Consider the following 7,122-nt stretch of genomic DNA (forward strand, 5'->3'; position numbering starts at 1 on the left):
TTATCCAGGCGGCATCTTCTATATTCATCCATCCGGCGCGGAGCAGGTACATCCTGAAGACATCCGGCGCGGAGCATCCTCTTCATATGGTCTTCACCATAAACTGGAACTTCAATGCAAGTGACGTCATCCAAGATGGTGTCCCTTGCATTATTATTGGCTGAAAGATTTCAACCAGCCAATAGGAATAGGATAGCTGCTAAAATCCTATTGGCTACTAATGTTAGTAGTTTTTAGTAGTGTTAGGATTTTTTTAATGTGTTGTTTAGTTTAATTTAATTGGTAGTTACTTTAATTGTAGTTTAATAATTATCTTAGTTTAATTGTTAGTTTAAAATTAATTTATTTAATTTGACAGGTAAGTTTTAATTTAAGATAGGGAAATTGTAATTTTAATATAAAGTTAGGGGGGTGTTAGGTTTAGGTGTTAATAGTTTACTTAAGTATATTTCGTTGTGGGGGGCTTGCGGTTTAGGGGTTAATAGGTTTATTATAGCGGCGGTGTCGGCGGATGGCAGATTAGGAGTTAATTATATTTAAATAGTGTTTGCGATGCGGGAGGGCGGCGGTTTAGGGGTTAATAGGTTTATGATAGTGGCGACGATGTCGGGGAGCGGCAGAATAGGGGTTAATACATTTTAATAATGACGGCGATGTCCGGAGCGGCAGATTAGGGGTTAATAACGTTATTATAGTGTTTGCGATGTGGGAGGGCCTCGGTTTAGGGGTTAATAGGTAGTTTATGGGTGTTAGTGTACTTTTTAACACTTTAGTTATGAGTTTTATGCTACAGCTTTGTAACGTAAAACTCATAACTACTGACTTTAGATGACGGTACGGATCTAGTCAGTATAGGGTGTACAGCTCACTTTTTGGCCTCCCAGGCAAACTCGTAATACCGGCACTATGGGAGTCCCATTGAAAAAGGAGTTTTTTTAATAGTGCCGTACTGATGTTGCGTGACAGGCTAAAAGGTGTGCGGTACATCTATAATGACAAGACATAATAGCAGCGTTAAGGAAAAAGCAGCGTTATGGGCTGCTTTTTCAATTATAACGCCAAACTCGTAATCTAACTGTAAATTATTTATTTGCATTGTGCGGGGTTTGGTGGTTTAGAGGTTAATTAGGTTGATTGCGATGTGGGTGTTTGGTGGTTTAGGGGTTAATGGGTTAATTAGTTTTATTGCGATGTGGGGGTTTGGTGGTTTAAGAGTTAATAGGTTAAATAGGTTTATTGCGATGTGGGGGTTTCGCGGTTTAGGGGTTAATTAGGTTTATTGTGATGTGGGTGGTTGACGGTTAAGGGGTTAATATTTTAATTATGTTATATGCAGATTAGGGGTTAATTACTTTATTGTTTTGCGATGTGGGGGTTGACGGTTTATGTGTTTATTAATACTTAGTGCGGGAGGTTATTTTTTTTGTTATACTTTGTGTGGGTGGTTACGTATTTTTATTTCTTGCGACAGTTACGTGTTTTTTAGTTATTTCGTGTTGGCAGTTGTAACGCTTCGGGTTTGCCTATGCTGCAAGGTGGATTCTTTCACCACCCTGCCATTTTCGGAATCCAACATTCTTTTGGCTGCCTCGCACAGCCAACATTCCTTTGAGGATGCTTCGCAACTAGTGACACAGACTAACTTATACAATCGCTGGTATTGTGCTAGTTTTTCCTGTCCCTTTAAGACAGTCAAGTAAAAATTAAACTTTCATGATTCAAATAGGGCATGCAATTTTAAATAACTTTCCAATTTACTTTTATCATCAAATTTGCTTTGTTCTCTTGTTATTATTTGTTGAAAGCTAAACCATATGCTAATTTCTAAGCCCTTGAAGCCGCCTCTACATTTTGACAGTTTTTCACAGCTAGTCAGCACTGATTGGCTAAAATGCAAGTCTTTCAAATGAACTGAAATAAGGGGGCAGTCTGCATAGGCTTAGATACAAGGTAATCACAGAGGTAAAAAACATAATTTATGTAAGAACTTACCTGATAAATTAATTTATTTCATATTGGCTAGAGTCCATGAGCTAGTGATGTATAGGATATACAATCCTACCAGGAGGGGCAAAGTTTCCCAAACCTCAAAATGCCTATAAATACACCCCTCACCACACCCACAATTCAGTTTAACGAATAGCCAAGTAGTGGGGTGAAAAATAAGGAGTAAAAAAGCATACAAAAAGAGGAACTGTAAATAAAATTGTGCTTTTTATACAAAAATCATAACCACCATAAAAAATGAGTGGGCCTCATGGACTCTTGCCAATATGAAAGAAATGAATTTATCAGGTAAGTTCTTACATAAATTATGTTTATGGTATAGAAATACCCAAGATATGGGAGACCACAGAAGAGTCACTAGAAAGGGAGGGATAAAATAAAAACAGCTATTTCCAATGAAAAAATTAAATCCACAAAAAAAAAAGTCTTTCTTAAAAAATGTCACATAAATTTCAAGAAAAACTTCCTGAAGAACTTTTCTACCAAAGACTGCTTCAGAAGAAGCAAATACATCAAAATGGTAAAATTTATTAAATGTATGCAAATCGATTCCGATTTTTGCGAATTTCGGTTCGGATCGATTCGAATTCGAAAAAATTTGAATCAATTCGGTTCGGATTTGTTTTGGATTTATTCGGATTCAAATAAATTTGGCTGGATTCGGGTCGATTCGGTTCGGAAATTCAGAATTTCGGTATGTGTTAGGTGGGATGTGCTGTGTATTAGACTAGTATTATGTACTGTATATTAGGTGTAACCCATAACAGAGTGATATAACCTAATATACTGTACAATACTAGTGTAATCCATGGCCATCCGAATCTACCGAATAAATCCAAACTAATTCGAATTTATTCGGTAGATTCGGCACTATTTCAATTCAGAAATTCGAATCGATCCGAATCACCGAATTTAACGAATTCGGACGAATTTCCGAATTGATCCGAAATGAATCGCACATTTCTACAAAGAAGACAAGTTGTTGCTTTGCAAATCTGATCAACCGAAGCTTCATTCTTAAAAGCCCAAGAAGTGTCGACTGAACTAGTAGAATGAGCTGTAATTCTCTGAATCTTTGAATCAAAAGCTTTAACCAAGATGCCAAATAAATGGCAGAGGCTTTTTGACCTTTCGTAGGACCAGAAAAAAACAAGAAATAGACTACAAATCTTTCTGAAAACTTTAGTAGCTTTGATATAATATTTCAAAGCTCTTACAACATCCAAAGAACGTAGAGATCTTTCAAGAGAATTTTTGGGATTAGGACACAAGGAAAGAACAACAATTTCCCTACTAATGTTGTTAGAATTCACAACCTTAGGAAGAAATTTAAACGAAGTAAACAGCCTTATCCTGATGGAAAATTAGAAAATGAGACTCACAAGAGAGAGCAGACAATTCAGAAACTCTTCTAACTGAAGAGATAGCCAAAGGGAACAACACTTTCCAAAAAAGTAGTTTAATATCCAAAGAATGCATAGGCTCAAAAGGAGGAACCTACAAAGCTTCAAAACCGAATTAAGACTCCAAGGAGGAGATATTGATTTAATAACAGGCATGAGACGAATTAAAGCCTGAACAAAACAATGAATATCAGGAAGATTAGCAATTTTTTTCTGTGAAATAAAAAAGAAAGAGCAGAGATTTGTCCCTTCAAAGTACTTGCAGACAAACCTTTATCCAAACCATCCTGAGGAAACTGTAAAATTCTAGGAATTCTAAAAGAATGCCAAGAAAATTTATGAGAAAAACACCATGAAAAATAGGTTTTCCAAACCCAATAATAAATCATTCTTGAAACAGACTTACGAGCCTGTCGAATAGTATTAATCACTGAGTCAGAGAAACCTCTATGACTAAGCACTAAGCGTTCAATTTCCATACCTTCAAATTTAGCGATTTGAGATCCTAATGGAAAAACGGCCCTTGAGACAGAAGGTCTCTGGCCTTAAAGGAAGTGGCCAAGGTTGGCAACTGGACATCTGGACAAGGTCCGCATACCAAAACCTGTAAGGTCATGCTGGTGCTATCAGAAACACATGTTCTAGGAGATCACCCTTGGAAGGAGAACTAGAGGTGGAAAAATGTAAGCAGGTTGGTAAAACCAAGGAACTGCTAACGCATCCACCATCTCCGCCTGAGGATCCCTGGACCTGGAAAGGTACCTGGGAAGCTTCTTGTTTCGATGGGAAGCCATCAGATCTATTTTGGGGAGACCCCACATCTGTACAATCTGACAAAATACATCTGGATGGAGAGACCACTCCCCTGGATGTAAAGACTGACAACTGAGATAATCCGCTTCCCAATTGTCTACACCTGGAATATGTATCGCAGAAATTAGACAGAGTTGGATTCCGCCCAAGAAAGTATCCGAGATACTTCTTTCATCGCTAAAGGATTGCGAATCCCCCCTTGATGATTGACAAATGAATAATGCTCTCTTTACTAGTGGCCAAGCCTGAAGAGCCCTGAAAATAGCACAGAGTTCTAAAATATTGATTGGTAACCTTGCCTCTTGATGATTCCAAACTCCTTGTGCTGTCAGAGACCCCCAGACAGCTCCCCAATCTGTGAGACTTGCATCTAATAAAATCAAAGTCCAGGCAGGATGAACAAAAGAGGCCCCTTGAATAATCCGATGGACTAACCACCAGGACAGAGAGAGTTGAATGTTGGGATTTAAGTATATCAACTGTGATATCCAAGTATAATCCGTGCACCATTGATTAAGAATGTGAAGCTGCTGAGGTCTCATATGAAAACGAGCTAGGGGATTGCCTCCGATGCTGCAGTCATGAGACCTAAAACTTCCATGCACATAGCCACTGAAGGGAATGATCGAGACTGAAGGTTTCGACAGGCAGAAAACAATTTCATTCGTCTCTTGCATAAATAAAATAGAGAAGAGCTCAACCTGGGAACGAACAATAGCATAATAGCTTGTTCTGTGGCTAGTTACCACCCAAGAAGCAGCCTCTTTTTGCAAAACATGTGCCTTTCACAGAGAAAAACTTTCCTGAAGCAAATCAGTCTGATCCTGACTTCACAGTACAGTCCAGCCTCAAAATACCAGGCAATCCCTCTTTGAACGAGAAAAACAGCAAAACCCCAGTCGTACATTTTGGCCTATTGTAAGCCTCGTCAGTGAGGTGCAGCCATATCCCTCTAGGCACACTGAGCAACGGGTCCACGTCTGGATTCCCGCATCACACTTAGGGAGACTTCCCTAAGTGTCATAATTTGCATAAATAAAATAGAGAAGCTCTCAAACTGGGAACGAACAATAGCATAATAGCTTGTTCTGTGGCTAGTTACCACCCAAGAAGCAGCCTCTTTTTGCTCAACATGTGCCTTTCACAGAGAAGAACTTTCCTGAAGCATATCAGTCTGATCCTGACTTCACAGTACAGTCCAGCCCCAAAATGCCAGGCAATCCCTCTCTGAACGAGAAAAACAGCAAAACCCCAGACATACATTTCGACCTATAGTGGGCCTCGTCAGTGAGGTGCAGCCATATTCCTCTAGGCACACTGAGCAACGGGTCCATGTCTGGATTCCCGCATCACACTTAGGGATACTTCCCAAAGTGTCATAATTTGCATAAATAAAATAGAGAAGCGCTCAACCTGGGAACAAACAATAGTATAATAGCTTGTTCTGTGGTTAATTACCACCCAAGAAGCAGCCTCTTTTTGCTCAACATGTGCATTTCACAGAGAAGAACTTTCCTGAAGCACATCAGTCTGATGGTGACTTCACAGTACAGTCCAGCCCCGAAATACCAGGCAATCCCTCTCTGAACGAGAAAAACAGCAAAACCCCAGACGTACGTTTCGGCCTATTGTGGGCCTCGTCAGTGAGGTGCAGCCATATCCCTCTAGGCACACTGAGCAACGGGTCCACGTCTGGATCCCCATATCACACTTAGGGAGACTTCCCTAAGTGTCATAATTTGCATAAATAAAATAGAGAAGCGCTCAACCTGGAAATGAACAATAGCATAATAGCTTGTTCTGTGGCTAGTTACCACCCAAGAAGCAGCCTCTTTTTGCTCAACATGTGCCTTTCACAGAGAAGAACTTTCCTGAAGCATTTCAGTCTGATCCTGACTTCACAGTACAGTCCAGCCCCAAAATACCAGGCAATCCCTCTCTGAACGAGAAAAACAGCAAAACCCCAGATGTATGTTTCGGCCTATTGTGGGCCTCGTCAGTGAGGTGCAGCCATATATGAAGTAACTCGCGTCATAACTCAATTTTGCTCCAAATAACCTTGCGTCAACTAAGACGCAGGAAATGACGAACTTGCCTCATGATGCAGTAAATGACGAACATGCATCATGACCGACACACATTCGCGTCCAAAAATATTTCTTATGCCAAGAATATTGCAATAAATAACAGAATTTTGCGCCCTTGCGTGCCTAATTTTCATGCAAGTTTTCCAAAAAAACAACAAGTCAAATTGAAAAAAGAATATACCTCAGATAAGACAAGCTTCCTAAACATGATTCCCATAATGAAACTGCTGGACTGCAAAGGGAAATACACATAGACCTGATTTATGGCAAATATAAGTAAAATACATATATTTAAACTTTACATTAATACATAAAGCTCCAAACCATAGCTGATAGTGTCTTAAAATAATGATACATACTTACTGAAAGACACCCATCCACATATAGTATTAGTAGATAGCCAAACCAGTACTGAAAGCTATCAGCAGAGGTAAGGGTATATATTATTATTATTATTATCGGTTATTTGTAGAGCGCCAACAGATTCCGCAGTGCTGTAAACAAAGGGGGAGTACAACAAAACAATTATAGGGATCAAATGGGTAGAGGGCCCTGCCAAGAGTTGCACTGTTGTAGTCAGCTCTTAAGAAGGTGATCTACAAACAGCTGGACTCTTAGGCTTACATGCTAAGGGGATTCAGGGGATAGCAATGGAGGAATGGAACTGGTATAAAGTAAGGTTAGCATAGGTTGTATGCATCCCTGAACAGTAGAGTCTTTAGGGAGGGCTTGAAGCTTTCAAAACTAGGGGAGAGTCTTGTGGGACGAGGCAGAGAGTTCCACAAGATGGGTGCCAGTCTGGAGAAGTCCTG

The sequence above is a fragment of the Bombina bombina genome, chromosome 6, assembly GCF_027579735.1.
Source record: "Bombina bombina isolate aBomBom1 chromosome 6, aBomBom1.pri, whole genome shotgun sequence".
Lineage (NCBI taxonomy): Eukaryota > Metazoa > Chordata > Amphibia > Anura > Bombinatoridae > Bombina > Bombina bombina.